Source organism: Megascapheus bottae, chromosome X, assembly GCF_031878675.1.
Source record: "Megascapheus bottae isolate mThoBot1 chromosome X, mThoBot2.hap1, whole genome shotgun sequence".
In the NCBI taxonomy this organism is placed as follows: Eukaryota; Metazoa; Chordata; class Mammalia; order Rodentia; family Geomyidae; genus Megascapheus; species Megascapheus bottae.
Window position 1 is genome coordinate 79,160,828 of NC_143547.1, and position 16,396 is coordinate 79,177,223.

General features: G+C 37.8%; 1 non-coding gene and 1 pseudogene across 1 annotated transcript; both read left to right on the forward strand.

Annotated features, from left to right (window-relative positions):
• The first annotated feature begins 311 nt into the window (after positions 1–311).
• On the forward strand, positions 312–415 carry LOC150041394 (U6 spliceosomal RNA). The gene has a single exon (XR_016533999.1). It is a non-coding gene; the product is annotated as a U6 spliceosomal RNA (small nuclear RNA).
• Positions 416–3,584: 3,169 nt separating this feature from the next.
• Positions 3,585–4,771, forward strand: LOC150041395 (dnaJ homolog subfamily A member 1 pseudogene; annotated as a pseudogene).
• Positions 4,772–16,396: the final 11,625 nt, after the last annotated feature.

Genomic DNA, 16,396 nt, shown 5'->3' on the forward strand with positions numbered 1-16,396 from the left:
CCACCAGAAAATCGAAAGTGGCGCTGTAGCTGAAGTGGTACAGCAGTAAGCTTGAGCAACAGAGTTCAGGGACTGTGCCCAGGCCAGAGTACAAGCCCTATGTTTGACAGATAGATAGGTGGATAGATAGATAGATATATAGATAGATAGATAGATAGATAGATAGATAGATAGATAGATAGATAGACAGATAGATATAGATGATAGATATAAAAGAAAGGCATAATAAAAAATAAATAGGTATGAAGAAAGGCACCTATTCAGCAGCACATTCACCAAGTATAGGCAAAATGAGAGAAAGAGCAACAGTGGTGCTCACTTCAGCAGCACATATACTAACATTGAACCGATACAGAGATTAGCATGGCTGCTGTGCAAGGATGGCATGCAAGTTCATGAAGCATTCCATATGTTTTAGGATGAGACTAAACAAAATGAACTCTAGGATATGGAATCAAGACGTTTATCTTTGTAATTGTTGTTCTGAATATACTATGCTATTTCTTTTCCCTTTTTTCCCCTTATGGTTAATCTCATGTGGTTAATGTATCTGACTTTGTTACCTGGTATATTGTATATACATTTACTTGTTTAATTGAAATAGGGAAGGGAGGCGGGGAACAAGATGATTGGGAGGGGAGGGGGGAATAAGATGATTGGGAGGGAGCAGGGGAGGGAAAGGGGGATAAAAACATGAGAAGGGATATCAAGTTCTCAAAATAATGCACCTACTACATGATGAATGTCTATACATTACCCTGACAATAAAATAAAATTTTAAAAAAGAAAAAACTACAGTAGGATGAAAAACACTTATTAAGTAGATTAATTAACAGGGAACCTTTCCTTGATTTTCTCCCAGAAATTCTGTTCACTTTAGCCTTTCTGTGCATACTGAGGTCCTACAACACAAACCATATGTTAGAAGCCTGGGTTGGTCAAAAGACCATTTTCCTTTTGTGCTCATCCTTCCTTCAATAGTTAGAAGAAAAAATATTTCAATTCCCCCACCGATGTCATGTTGGAAGACTTTTCCTCTTTTTCCAGACTGTTTTTTGTGTACTTAATCATATAGCTGGCATTGTTCCCAACATTTTACAACCATCATCTCATTTAATTCTCACAGAGGCTTGATGAGAGAAGTTTCAATTTTTTTGTGTGGTTCATGGGGCTTGAATTCTGGGCCTGGGTGCTGTCCCTGAGCCCTTTAGCTCAAGGCTATTGCCCTACCCTTGAGCCAAGCCCCACTTCCCCGTTTTCTAGAGGTTAATTGGAGATAAGAGTCTCAGATCCTTTTGTGCCATTGCTAGCTTTGAACCTTGATCTTCAGATCTTAGCCTCCTGAGTAGCTAGAATTACAGGCGTGAGCCACCACTCCCAGTGAGAAGTTTGATTTTTACCCCCACTTTCAAGAACAGGAATTGAGGTCCAAGCGATTAATTGATTTCTTTAAAGCTATCTATAGTAAGTAATGCCCACCCCCACACCAGGCCTACTTCCAGACATCTAAGAACTCAGTTTCTTGCTTCTTCTATGTTTCTTCATCTCAGTAACATAATTTTCTGTAGTTGTCCTGTGTGACTTATACATGTACACATAAAATGCAGTGTCATTTATGTCAATCCTCCTAAAAACCACTACTAAAAGAGTATCATGTGACTTTGGGGGGGAAATCAATCATTTATCACAAATGAACAATTTTAATATTAAAATACAATTGTTTTACATCATACTTAACTCAAAAGTGAGTAAACAGGATTTTGTTCAAACTTTACAAATATCATTTACACTTAGCCTGAATTTAAGCATGAGAGAGTTCAACCTGGAGTTAGACTTCATTTCCAAACAGTTAAGCATCTGTCACCAGTGCAGTGGATGAGCATGCATGACCATATAAACCGCAATTGTCCAGAGAAACCTGTGAACATTGACACAAATGAACTTCAACCCTTTACTTTGCTCTGATCCTTATCATGTGTTGATTTTGTCTTCCTTTTTCAGTCTTAGGGATCGCATTCAGGGCCAAAACATGCTAGGGAAGTAGTCTTCCCTGAGCTACATCCCAAGCTTTCACAACATATTTGGAAACTGTCAATTGAAACATAACTTTAAAAAATCTGCAAATGACATATTATGAAGGTGCACCCAGATGCAAAGTTTAAGCTCAGCATTTCTTCAGCAGCTGCTTTAGGTGACTGAAAAACAACTTTTCAGTCCTCACTGTTCATCATGTATTTGAAAATATGCAGCAGTATGGCACTGTTTAGTAAGTTTATAAATATCAGTACTTACAACAAAATATAAAATACAGAGCATCTCTTTTTCAAATATGAAGTCTCTGAATGCTTCATTCATCCTTTGGTTTCAAACCCATACAACGCACTCATATGACACTGTACACTGAGCACTGAGCATCACATTCCTATTGAAAGAAGAGAATTACAGTATTCCCAATATAGTTAGAAACTTTAAATGGAATAGTATACATATCTGCTGATTCCCATAGTACCCAAAGTCTCATTGTCCATTTATCAAAGCCATTCTTTAGGTAGTAAGGAATTTAAATTCTTTGGGTTATTCTTTTTCAAAATAATGGGTAGTGGAGTCAGGAGTTTGACCTAGTGGTAGAGTGCTTGCCTAGCATGCACAAAGACCCAGGTTCAATTCCTCAGTACCACATACATAGCAAAAAGCCTGAAATGGTGCTGTGGTTCAAGTGGTAGAGCTCTATCCTTGAGAAAACCCAAGGACAGAGCTCAGGCCCTGAGCTCTAGCCCAGGACTGGCAAAAAAGAAAAAAGAAAAATACAAAAAAGGGTAGCGTGGGTGTGAGGGATGCAAGATTCACTGCCCAAATATTTGAACATTTGGACATTTTTTCCATTGGCATCTCCCTCCACATGCATGGTGCCCTTTTTCTTCATGAAAAACATTTGCAGTCAGTTCTTATTTTAAATAGAAAGGTTTGCATTATCATCTCACCACACCAATGCCTATGAGATTTATTACCATCTTTATTTCATATGATTTGCATCACTTGATATGATTATGAATCTAATTGGAAAGTGTGACATTAAACAATAGCTTTGTCGAAACAGAGCAGATTTCATAATGCTCTTGAACCATCTGTCTGACTAATGGTATATGCCCTTTCCTAAAAATCATGTGTTGAAGTCATAGAGTTTCAAGGATTTAGGGGAGGTTTAGGGAAGCAGTGTTGGGATTTGAACTCAGTCTCACCCCTGCTAGGCAAGGACTTTACCCCTTAAACCACACTGCAGTACTACCTAGAGTTTCAGATAGTTAAGAGTTGCATAGGGTAACAAAAGATTGGAGATAGGAAGCACATCAGAATGTAACTTTATTTGGAGAAGAGTTCTTCACAATGGTAATCAAGTTAAATGAATTCATCAGAGTGGGTCTAAATCAAATATGGTTGGTGTCCATATAAGAAGAGAAAAATTGGGGCGGAACTTTCCAGAACGCTCGGAGAGAGGTTGGAGGAGCCGAGGCTGCCCTAGCTGCGAATAGCTACGAGCTCCTTCCCGCTCCCTCACCGGTCCCAGCCTGCTCACCGGCTACAAAATGGTGAAAGAAACCACTTACTATGATGTTTTGGGAGTCGAACCCAATGCCACCCAGGAAGAATTGAGAAAGGCTTACAGGAAACTGGCCTTGAAGTACCACCCTGATAAGAATTCTAATGAGGTAGAAAAGTTTAAACAGATTTCTCAAGCTTATGAGGTTCTCTCTGATGCCAAGAAAAGAGAATTATATGACAAAGGAGGAGAACAGGCAATTAAGGAGGGTGGAGCAGGTGGCGGTTTTGGCTCCCCCATGGACATCTTTGATATGTTTTTTGGAGGAGGAGGAAGAATGCAGAGAGAAAGGCAAGGTAAAAATGTGCATCAGCTCTCGGTTACCTTGTAAGATTTATACAACGGTGCAACAAGAAAACTGGCTCTGCAAAAGAATGTGATTTGTGACAAATGTGAAGGCCGTGGTGGAAAAAAGGGGGCAGTGGAATGCTGTCCCAACTGCCGAGGTACTGGGATGCAAATACGAATTCATCAGATAGGACCTGGAATGGTTCAGCAAATTCAGTCTGTGTGCATGGAGTGCCAGGGCCATGGAGAAAGGATCAGTCCTAAAGATAGATGTAAAAGTTGCAATGGAAGGAAGATAGTTCGAGAGAAGATTCTGGAAGTTCATATTGACAAAGGCATGAAAGATGGCCCGAAGATAACATTCCACGGTGAAGGAGACCAAGAACCAGGATTGGAACCTGGAGATATCATTATTGTATTAGATCAGAAGGACCATGCTGTTTTTACAAGACGAGGAGAAGACCTTTTCATGTGTATGGACAGACAGCTGGTGGAAGCATTACGTGGCTTCCAAAAGCCAATCTCCACTCTTGACAACAGAACCATAGTCATCACTTCTCATCCAGGTCAGATTGTCAAGCATGGAGATATTAAATGTGTGCTAAATGAAGGCATGCCAGTTTACCGACGACCATATGAAAAGGGGGCGCCTAATCATTGAATTTAAGGTAAACTTTCCTGAAAATGGCTTCCTCTCTCCTGATAAACTCTCTTTGCTGGAAAAACTCTTTCCTGAGGGGAAGGAAATGGAAGAGACTGATGAGATGGATCAGGTAGAACTGGTGGACTTTGATCCAAATCAGAGAGACGGCGCATTATAATGGAGCAGCGTATGAGGACCATGAGCATCGCCCTAGGGGTGTTGTTCAGTGTCAGACCTCGTAAAGGGGCCAGTGAAGAGCGCTACTGGCATTTTCAATGCGGTAGTGAATGAGTGAAGTACTGTAATCATAAGCTCACTACTTGCTAGTGTTTTTTGTTGTGATATTCAACTATAGTAGTGTTTTAAAGTTAAATGAAGAATAAACACATATAAAAAGCTCTGACTGGGCCAGGAGTTTGGCCTAGTGGTAGAGTGCTTGCCTAGCATGCACGAAGACCCAGGTTCGATTCCTTGGTACCACATACTTAGAAAAAGCCCGAAGTGGTGCTGAGGCTCAAGTGGTAGAGCTCTAGCCTTGAGAAAAATCTAAGGACAGTGCTCAGGCCCTGAGCTTAAGCCCAGGACTGGCAAAAAAAAAAAAAAAGCTCTGACTTTGCTCTGTATGTATGACTTCAGTGTGCAAGATGAAGATTTAATACCTGTGAAAACTACTTTTAAAATAGTTCCTCTAGCATCTGTTAAGCCACATCTTGTAACTGATTCAGGTGTGTATGTGGACAAGTTTAAATTGAAATGCCAGTATATGTGTTGACTTTGGTATATGGCCTTTTTATCACTAATCTATACAGCTAAAACTTGGTGTTTGGTTAGTAATCTGAAAAAGAGAAGTTGATTTGTACAGAAATGTTGGTTTGTCTAGTTATTTGTATTAAGTGAACTCTTTGTGATGCCTTTAAATTTTATTGCCTCAAATATTACTTGAAGAGTGGAATAATACATAATTTAGCATGATACAGATACATAATTTAAGTGATACAGAAATACCTTTCTAATGAAGAGGTTTATCATAATGCTGCTTCTAAGGGCTTGCAGTTCTAGAATTGCATCCCCTCTGTGCCATCTTCTTAAATATATGTGTGTTCCTAATATAAACATACATATATATCTATATATAATGTTGACCAGTCAGTTACGTTCTTTTTAACTTTGGACCATAATAAAGCTCTTGAGTAGTGACTTTTTCAGTTGGGTAGCAAGAACGATTGAAGAGACCTGAACAATGAGAAGTTGCATGTATTACATAGGAAGATGTTCCTTAGATATGTTACAGGCTTACTTTAAACCATTTGCTTCAAAGTAACTGTAATTAAATGTTGGTAGTATAGCAAATTACAATGAATAGCTTTAACTGTATGTTTAAAGTCATATGTTCATAACCTTAAATCTGGACATCAGAATTTAAGCATTTATTGAAATGTGTGAATGTCTCCTTAATATACTAATTAGAAAGTAAAAAAAAAAGAGAGAGAGAAATTGGACATCAACAGGGAAAAGACTATGTGAACTACAGAGAGAATATAACTACCTGCAAACCAAGGACAGAAAACTAGAATGGATCGTTCTTTCATAGCCCTTAAAATTGATCATCATTACTAAACCTTGATTTTAAACTTCTAACCTGCAGAACTATGAAACAAATACATTCTTGAAGTCATCATAAAAGTAATACAGTTTATATTGAGGAATGTTCCATGGATTCCTAGTTTCTCCAGAGCTTTTAACATGAAGGGGTGTTGGATCTTGTCAAATGCCTTTTCTGCATCTATTGAGACAATCATGTGATTTTTGTCCTTGCTCCTGTTGATGTGTTGAATTATATTAATTGATTTGCGTATGTTGAACCAGCTTTGCTTCCCTGTGATGAATCCACTTTGATCATAGTGTATAATTTTTTTGATGAGTTGTTGTAGACGGTTGGCCAGTATTTTGTTGAGAAGTTTTGCATTGATGTTCATCAAAGAAATAGGTCTATAGTTCTCTTTCTTTGATGAATCTCTGTCTGGTTTGGGGGTGAGGGTTATATTGGCTTCATAGAATGAGTTTGGTAAAGAACCTTCATTTTCAATTTCGTTGAATAGCTTGAGGAGTATTGGTGTGAGCTCTGCTTTGAAGACCTTATAGAATTCAGCTGTGAATCCATCTGGCCCTGGGCTTTTCTTAGGTGGAAGTTCTCTAAATTCACTAGCACAAAAATGTTCATTGCAGCATTATGCACCATAGCAAAGATATGGAACCAACCTAGATGTCCCTCAGGTGATGAGTGGATCAACAACTTGTGGTATTTGTACACAATGGAATTCTATGCTGCTGTCAGAAAAAACGACATCGCCCCATTTGTTAGGAAATGGAAAGACTTAGAAAAAATCATATTAAGTGAAGTAAGCCAGACTCAAAGGAACTTAGGCTCAATGGTTTCCCTCATTTGTCATAATCAGTAGAAACCTTGTGCTCTACTAGCAGAGATCTGCAATAGAGCAAAACCTTGATACATAAGGCCATATAATGTGAAGCTAATTGAAAGGACCTCCAGGATATTGAAACAAAAGCCATATAATGAATGATTGTTGTCTTTAATGTACTATGTTATCTCTCATCTCCTTTGCTGTCCCTTGGGTATCTCATATTGTTACAGTATCTCACTTTGTTATCTAATATATTGAATTTATTTGTATTTGGTTATTTGAAATTTGATAGGGAAGGGGGGAAAACCAAGACGGGGGGGTGGGTGGTGGGGGGGAAGGGTAATGGGTACCAAGACATGTGAAAGGGTATCAATGTATGTGAATTAATGCACCTTCTATCTGGCAAATATCATGTATCCCTTTTATTAATTACAATAAAAATATATATAAAAAAGTAATTCAGTTATGGAATACAAATTATTCAGCTTGGAATAAAGGCGCCTTCAAAATGGTGGTCACAACCTCTGTCATCCAGTCATCTCTATAATATCATCAGCCATCTGAAGCTCTATCCTTGGACTGATGCTTGGTTAAATGGTCTAGCACTTGTCTGGCAAGGGAGAGGCCCTGAGTTTAACTCTTATACTGACAAAAGCAGTCCTTGAAGCTTTAGTGAAATGCTTCCACTTGCTGTTCTTGCACTATGCTCCATCCCGTCCCTTGTGCATATTCCTGCTCAAGCTCTGTTTTGTCTCCTTGAGCATCTAGCTCAAGTCTTGTTTATATTCAACTTTTTCCTGAGTCCTCCTAGAAACTCTTTGAGGACAGCTCAACCTATTTAGGTTTAATCTAGCTGTGCAACTTTGCTAGGTGATTGTGAATAAGATGCTGAACTCAGAGTTATCCACAGGTGTAGAGAAAGTTACTGATTTCATCTAGGTAAACACTGTGAAGATTGAGTGTGTTGATGCAGGTAATTCACTTACTAATACTATGCTTGGCCAGAGAAAACATTCTAGAAATGAAAGGTTTCTTTTTATTATCTGAATCCCAAAAGTACTTTATGGAAGGCTCTCTTCTGTCACTTACCACATTCTGTCTCATCTTATTTGTTGGTAGGATTAATCAGTTAAATCCTTACTGATTTACAACAATTACATACTATATCCTGTTGAATAAAGAGAGCAAGTCGGTGATGATGGCTCATACCTGTAACCCAAGCTACTCAGGAGGCTGAGATCTGAGGACTGCTGTTCAAAACCAGCCTGACCACAAAAGTCCATGAGACCATCAGAAAACAAGAAAGCACAGTAGAGCACTACCCTTGAGCTCAAGAGCACAGAACAGCAGCCAGGCCCATGACCAGTGAGAGACAGAGACAGAGAGACAGAGAGAGACAGAGACTGACAGAGACAGAAAGAGACAGAGAGATAGAGAGAGAGAGACAGAGAGAGGGGCAGAAAGACAGAGAGAGACAGAAAGCTATCAACCTGTCTGTCCTAGGCAGATTTCACTGTATGCTGGCCAAATGAAATTTCCACACTTAATCTAAATATGCCTCAGGCTCCTTACCTTGTTATGCTTGCTGATGGATATTTTTCCACCAACTTTCTAGAGAGTCACTTCTGAAATCCTGTTCCCTGTTCTCCCATCCTAAGTGACCCAAGGGCTTTGGTTTCTTGGAGACTTCCTTTCAGGTTTTCATAGCAGGATCACCTTTAAATAATTTTGTGTTGTAGCCTTTTATGTTAGGAATTTCAGCAGCAGTCTATTTTGTAAATTGTGTAACTGAACACAGACAGAGTACTTGACAGCTCTAGGATTCTCTTTCCTTACTGTAAAACTAAGATAATAACTGTACCATTTAAAAGGTTACGTCGAGGACTACATGTGATAATTTGGGGAAAGGGTGCCAAGCACTGAGTAAAAATATCATTAGCATCACATGTTTTATAATACTTTAAGTTCTTGAAGACAAGGAATATTTGTATGTGGTAGAATATAAAATGTTGTGGAAGTTAAATTCTGAATTATCATATAAAAAACAGAAATGCTTATATCTACAATCATTTATCAGGAAAAAATACTTGCATCTGTATAAACTTGGAAGAGAGATGTAGTTATCCATTGGTATTCACAGGAAATTGGTTCTATGGTCAACTTCCTTGGAAAACAAAAGCATGGATGCTTAAGTCCTTTCAGTAAAATAGCATGGTTCTTACATATAATCTATGTAATCCTCCTCCATGCTTTAGCTTCTCTGTACATTGCTTGCACAATACAATATAAATACTGTGTAAAAATGACATACAAACCCTCAGCCTAATTTTAACTATGTTCTAAAATCTAAGTGCCAGTGATTGTATATAGAGATTCCCTTCTTGAATACCTGTTTGTTAAATACATCATTTGAAATATGATGCAAAAACCAATGTTAATAAATACTTCAATAAAAAAGTTGTCATACAATACTGTTAGCAGCAATAGCCTATTGTCTTACATGAAAAAAGAATATGTTCCTAGCCCGTTCAATAATCCCAATTTTTCTATCACTAAAGCACTTTTAGATACTTATATAACCATTCACAAAGGATTTCAATATAATATAAAAAAAGTTACCTATTGTCTAATTTCCAACAACCTAATTAATGTGTATGTTGGAATATGGTATGCAATGTTACTACATGGTATCAGATGCAATGACTTTCCCTCTAATCTTCACCAAACACACTTCCACATAAATAAACAATAAAATGTTGACTATATTCGATACAAAGTATGTCTAGTGATACATTTTATGTGGGCCCATTATAGCATGTTTCAAATCAAGTCATGAAAGGTGGATATAATTTTTCAGCCAACTTAGGAAATATTTGGATAGTAAAAGTGAGTACTATTTATATTTATTTTGTAGTTACCATGCCTCTAAAAGTATTTAACTAACTTCACTTTTGGTTCATTCAATTCTGTTCCACAGAAGAAAATCAAAGTGTCAGTATTTATGACCTTTTATTCTGACTCTTGGATAACAAATCTGTTAAAGTTAGTTGTGTTGGATAAATAAAAATAAATACCCTGTTTTTAGATGGAAAGCTTAGCTCTAATAAAAATATCAAGTCTCCCAAATGAATTTTTGTTTAATACTATTCCAATTAGAATTTTATCATTTTTGGATCATATTGTTTTAGGATAGACTAAATGATCAAAATGATTAGGCTGAGAAACAAATATGACTATTTACCAAAAGTTTTAAAAGACATTATGAAGTCATTGTAATCAAAATAATATGATACTGACATGGGAATAGACATATAATTCAGTAGAGCAAAATAAAGTATAGAAATAGATCCAAGTATAACTAGGACTTTAGTAGATGACAACAGTAGTAAGTCAATTCATAGCAAAGGGGCAGTTCATTTAATAAAAAAAGAATAGCATAATTAAGGGCCTCTGAAGAATAAAATAAAGATCTCTACCATGTTCTACTTTCTGAAGAAAATTTGAGACATACTGTACAAATAAAATTTATTAGTAAAATAATTATCAGAACATTCAAGTAAATATGTATATATGTATATGTATATGATATCGAACATAAAGAAACTATAGGCCAAGAGTGTGGCCTAGTGGTAGTGTGCTTGCCTAGCATGCACAAAGCCCTGGGTTCAATTCCTTAGTACCACATACATAAAAAAAGCTGGAAGTGGCACTGTGGCTCAAGTGCTAGAGCCATAGCCTTGAGAAAGCTCAAAAATAATGCCCAAGCAATGAGTTCAAGCCCCAGTTCTGGCAAAAAGATAAAAGAAAAGAAACTACACAGGAAAACATTAACAAAGTAACAGTAAACAGTATAATTCCTTTTCAAATTGTTCTACAAAAATACTCAAAAATAGGATCAAGGTTCAAAGCTAGCCTGGGCAGAAAAGGACCTGAGACTCTCAACTCCAATTAACCTCTAGAAACAGGAATTGGGGCTTGGCTCAAGAGTAGGGTGGTAGCCTTGGGCTGAAGAGCTCAGGGACAGCGCCCAGGCTGAGTTCAAGCCCCATGAACCACAAAAAAGTACTTCAAAAATACTCAAAAATACAAGTGATACATTGTGAAATAAAACATACAATGCAAATACCAGATAACATTATTATTTCTAATAATCTTCAGTCCTACAAGCTGGTAAGACAAACCACTCGGTAGGAAAATGAATAAGGGATATAAAGTCCATTAAACAGTAACAGATTGGTAAATATAAATTTAAAAATAATAATGAACAGAAGCAGTGTGGCAGTGCCTCAAAAGGCTAAACATAGAACTCCCCTATGACCCAGCAATTCCACTACTTGGCATTTACCCAACCATCCAGAAACAAGGACATACTAAATCCACTAGCACAAAATGTTCATTGCAGCATTATTCACCATAGCAAAGATATGGAACCAACCTAGATGTCCCTCAGTTGATGAGTGGATCAACAACTTGTGGTATTTGTACACAATGGAATTCTATGCCGCTGTCAGAAAGAATGACATCACCCCATTTGTTAGGAAATGGAAAGACTTAGAAAAAATCATATTAAGTGAAGTAAGCCAGACTCAAAGGAACTTAGGCTCAATGGTTTCCCTCATTTGTCATAATCAGTAGAAACCTTGGGCTCTACTAGCAGAGATCTGCAATAGAGCAAAATCTTGATACATAAGGCCATATAGTATGAAGCTAATTGAAAGGACCTCCAGGATATTGAAACAAAAGCCATATAACGAATGATTGTTGTCCTTAATGTACTATGTTGTCTCTCATCTCCTTTGCTGTCCCTTGGTTATCTCATATTGTTATAGTATCTCACTTTGTTATCTGATATATTGAATTTATTTGTATTTGGTTATTTGAAATTTGATAGGGAAGGGGGGAAAACCAAGGCGGGTGGGGGGTGTGGGGGGGAGGGTAATGGGTACCAAGATATGTGAAAGGATATCAATGTATGTGAATTAATGCACCTTCTATCTGGCAAATACCATGTAACCCTTTTACTAATTACAATAAAAAAAAATAAAATTTTGGCACATACCTTGAAAAAAATAATGAACAGAAATGGAGCAAGAAAGAATGAACAAAATGCAATCATGATATTTAATATACACTATGTAAAAATATGAACTATGCAGCCAGGCTCTGGTGACTCATGCTTATAATCCTAGGTACATAAGAGGCTGAAATCTGAGGATTGCCATTCAAAGCCAGCCAGGGCAGAAAAGTCCCTATGGGACTTTTATCTCCAATTAACCACTAAAAACCGGATGTGGTACTATACCTCAAGTGGTAGAGCATTAGCTTTGAGCTGAAGAGCTGAAGGACAACACCCAGGCCCAGAGTTCAAGCCACACAACCAACAAAAAAAATAAAATGAATTGTGCAAATTATGGACAGGGATGGGGGAGCGAAGGGAGGGATAACACTATCCAAGAAGCATTGCACTTATTACATAATTTACAGAATAGTAACCCCTTTGCACAACTCCTTAATAACAATTCTAAAATTTAAAAAGTGATCATAATAACCTATTTCTCACTCATTTGACAAACATTTAAGTTCCAGCACCTACTTTTTGACAGAATGTGGAAAGTGTAATGTACGCTTATACATTAATGTGACTGTTTATAGCTTTTCAAGAAAACAATTTAGAAATACCTACAAAACACAAACTACACATACTCTTTGTCCCAGAAAATTCACTCCTATAAATCTATCCCCAAATAAATAAAAATAACAGTATAAAGACACATTAATATATTCATAAAGATGTTTATGGAAGCATTATTTCTTTTTATGTTTTTAAATGAGTATAGTTTAGCTTTTATTATCAAATTATCAACAAATCCAAAGAATTCAAACAAGAAAACAAAAAGAAAAACTTCATAACAGAACCTTCACAAAACATTTCTTATGTATAACTATGATTTTTACTTCTTGCACATTGATACCCCTTCTCATGTTTTTGTCCCCATATCCCTCGCTCCACCCCTCCCAATCATCTTGATTTCCCCCTTCCTTTTCCTATTTCAAATTAACAAATAAACATATATACAATATACCAGGTAACAAAGTCAGATACTTTAACTATATGAGATTAACCAAAGGGCATCAGAAGAGAAGAAAAATAACATAGTATGAACAACAATCACATAATATAAAGCTCTAGTTTACATATCCTAGAGATCCTTTCATTTAGTCTCATCCTATATGGCCTTATGAATCTAGGTTTTGCATTATTGTAATCCTCTGCTAAGAAGAGTCCTAAATGTGTACTAATGATCACAAATGAGGGAAACCATTGAGCCTATGTTCCTTTGGGTCTGGCTTACTTCACTTAATATGATTTTTTCCAAGTCTTTCCATTTCCTTACAAATGAGGCAATGTCATTCTTTTTGAGGGCAGCATAGAATTCCATTGTGTACAAGTACCACATCTTCTTGATCCAATCATCTACTAAGGGGCATCTGGGTTGGTTCCATATCTTTGCTATGGTAAATAGTGCTCAATGAACATCATTGTGCTAGTGGATTTAGTATGTCCTTGTTTCTGGACATTTGGGTAAATGCCAAGTAGTGGAATTGCTCTATGTTTAGTCTTTTGAGGAATCACCATACTGCTTTCCATAGCAGTTGAATGAGTTTGCACTCCCACCAACAGTGTAGTAATGATCACTCCTAGCCACATCCCTGCCAGCATCTGTGTTATTAGATTTCTTGATCCTAGCCATTCTAACTGGAGTGAGGTGGAATCTCAAAGTTGTTTTGAGTTAGATTTCTTTTATGGCCAGAGATGTCTGGGCATGTGTCTATAGGCCATTCTTACTCTTTTTATTAATGGTGTGTTCAATTTTCTTTTTATTTCTCACCTTTGTATTACAAGGGTGTTTCATTTTGATATTTCCAAACTAATCTCAACAAGCTTGCTGGTTGAGATTGTGGTGGAAATTGTTACGTTTATACACATGCAAAGTAGTTTGATATTATTTACCTTCTTTTATCCATTTCATACACATACACACACACACATACACACACACACATACACACACTCATCACAGCAACACCAACCACAGGACAAGGCCTATTCTCCATTCGTATCATTTGTGTATATTAATTTTTCAAATGTATTTCACTATGATATCTTAATGCACAACTATGCAATACTTTCATCAGATTGATCTGCTGCATTACTTTTTTTTAACGGTTTGAATCCTGGAGTCTTTATTATAAGGCCAGTGACTGCATGGCAGGCTCCTCTCTCAAAGACCAGCAGCCAGAAAATAAACAATACAGCTAGGTAACAGACCAGAGAAAATAGAAACAAAACAGAAACAAAAACAATACCAATGGGAGCTGAATTGGGACACCATGGTGACAGGAGAACAGCCAGGAGACAAGACACAAGATACGAACATGGAGACACATAGCATGGTATCCTGGCACCTAAGCTGGTAAAGCTCTAAATAGGCTCAGGGCAGGGGGCAGAGATACAGGAAGCTCCGTGTCCCAGGCATTGGATTGACAGGTTGAGTAACCTACAAGTCAAGTGCCCACCCCTGTCTCTAGGGATTCAGACATGCCCATGAAAAAAGCTACTTAGGCTCAGCCTCCTTACTTCATCTGCCCCCCACCTTGATTTCTCTGTAAGAGAGCTGAATTGTTGCCTGAGCTGTTCTCTCCTTTAACTTAGAGTCTCCAGAAGTTAAAGTTGGCTCCATATGTTTGCTAGCCAGATATAGTCAGGGGACTTTGCACTTTCTTTCCTAGGTCAGGCTGGGTAAGCTTTACAAATCTACGTACTACGGAAAGAATGTCTCACAACCAAAATCTTAGTTCCACTAGATCCAAAGCAGTCACCCACCAGGAATTAACTGTGGATTTGAAGCAGGACAGATGAAGGGAAAATGAGGAATGGTCAACTTACAGAAGGTAGAGGAGATGTTCCTTCATATACTTCCCTTAAGATTATGGGAACAAAAATCATTGGGGGAAAATGAAGCAGGATAACTTAAGGAAACTGAAGCCTGGTGAAGGTAACTCAAAAATATGGTATTTAGAAACAGTGAAGTAAGGTGGCTGAGCCTAAGTAAGGAAACTGAGTCACAGCCATGCAGCACCTATCAAGGTACTGGGGGCTGGGGGTTTCTCAGCCATTCTGGTGCCTATGGTGGGGAGGAGGGAATTCTCCACCAGTTCTGGAAAGCCTAACAATGAGGAAAGGCTATTCATTAAATGCAGAAGCCTAGCTTCAAGGTGAGCATCAAAGGCTTTCAATCCTTACAAACAGAGATTTGGGATCTGACTCTTGTCCTCCTGGTGGAAGGTAATACCTCCCTCCCCAAGGTGATGGGTGGTACCTGCATCCCTGGAAACAGGGGTGGCCATTTTGCTGGTAGGTTACTAGGCCTGTCAGTCCATTCCCTGGGACTGGAAGTTTCCTATGACCCTATACCTTATTTAAGTCTGAAGTAGCTACAGCTCTCCATTGGAGCTGAACTGCCTTATTGGTATTGCATCTGTTGTTTCTGTCATCTCTAGCCTGTTTCCTGACTTTATCTCTGGCCTGTTACCTGACTGTATTGAATGTGTTTTCTGACTGCAGGCCTTGGAGATGGGAGTCCCACCCTGCAGTTACTGGCCTTCTAATAGAGATTTGAATTGGCAAAGAGTGGCTTCGGTTTATTCTGTAAATTCTGACAATACAACAATAGAAGTGCTATCTTTGCTTCAAAGAGAGACAACAGGAAGCATTTCTCACCCAACTTAACAGCCAACTAACATACCTTCCTCAGAAAACTTAAGCTACCTGCCCAAAATACAGATAACATGGTGCCTCCTTGTCTCAAGGATAAGCTTCTGCTTTATATCAGGATTCATTTTTACCTTGAAATTCAGAAAGTAACACCAGGTATAATTAGAGTAAAGACAAAGTGCCTATCTTTGCATAACATGGAAACCAGACCCCCCCCACCCCACCTTTACTCTATAAATACTCCAACAACCCAAGAAGCTGTGTGCTTCCCTATCTCCTTATGAGAGCTCCACAGCCTGAAAGAGTGTGCCCTGCCCTTCTGTCTGTCTGCTTTTTGTCTATTTGTCTGATTGCCTCTTTATTTATTCAATAAAACACTTCAAGTTTTCTTACAATTGTGACTTCTCCAAAAATTCTTATTCTATCATGGAACTCAAGGACCCTAAGTGAAGAGTTCCTATATTTAAAGTGAAGCTTCAGTAAACCTCACCTCCCTCTGGTGACAAAATTATCTTTAACATAGATATATGGTCCTGAATTTTTTTAATGGAAGACATTTTTGTCCAATTGTAAACATTGGTTATACAATGAAGGATAACCAGAAAAAACAAAAAGCAAAAATAAATGACATGTGTGTGCAAATGCACATAACAGATGAGTGACAGGCT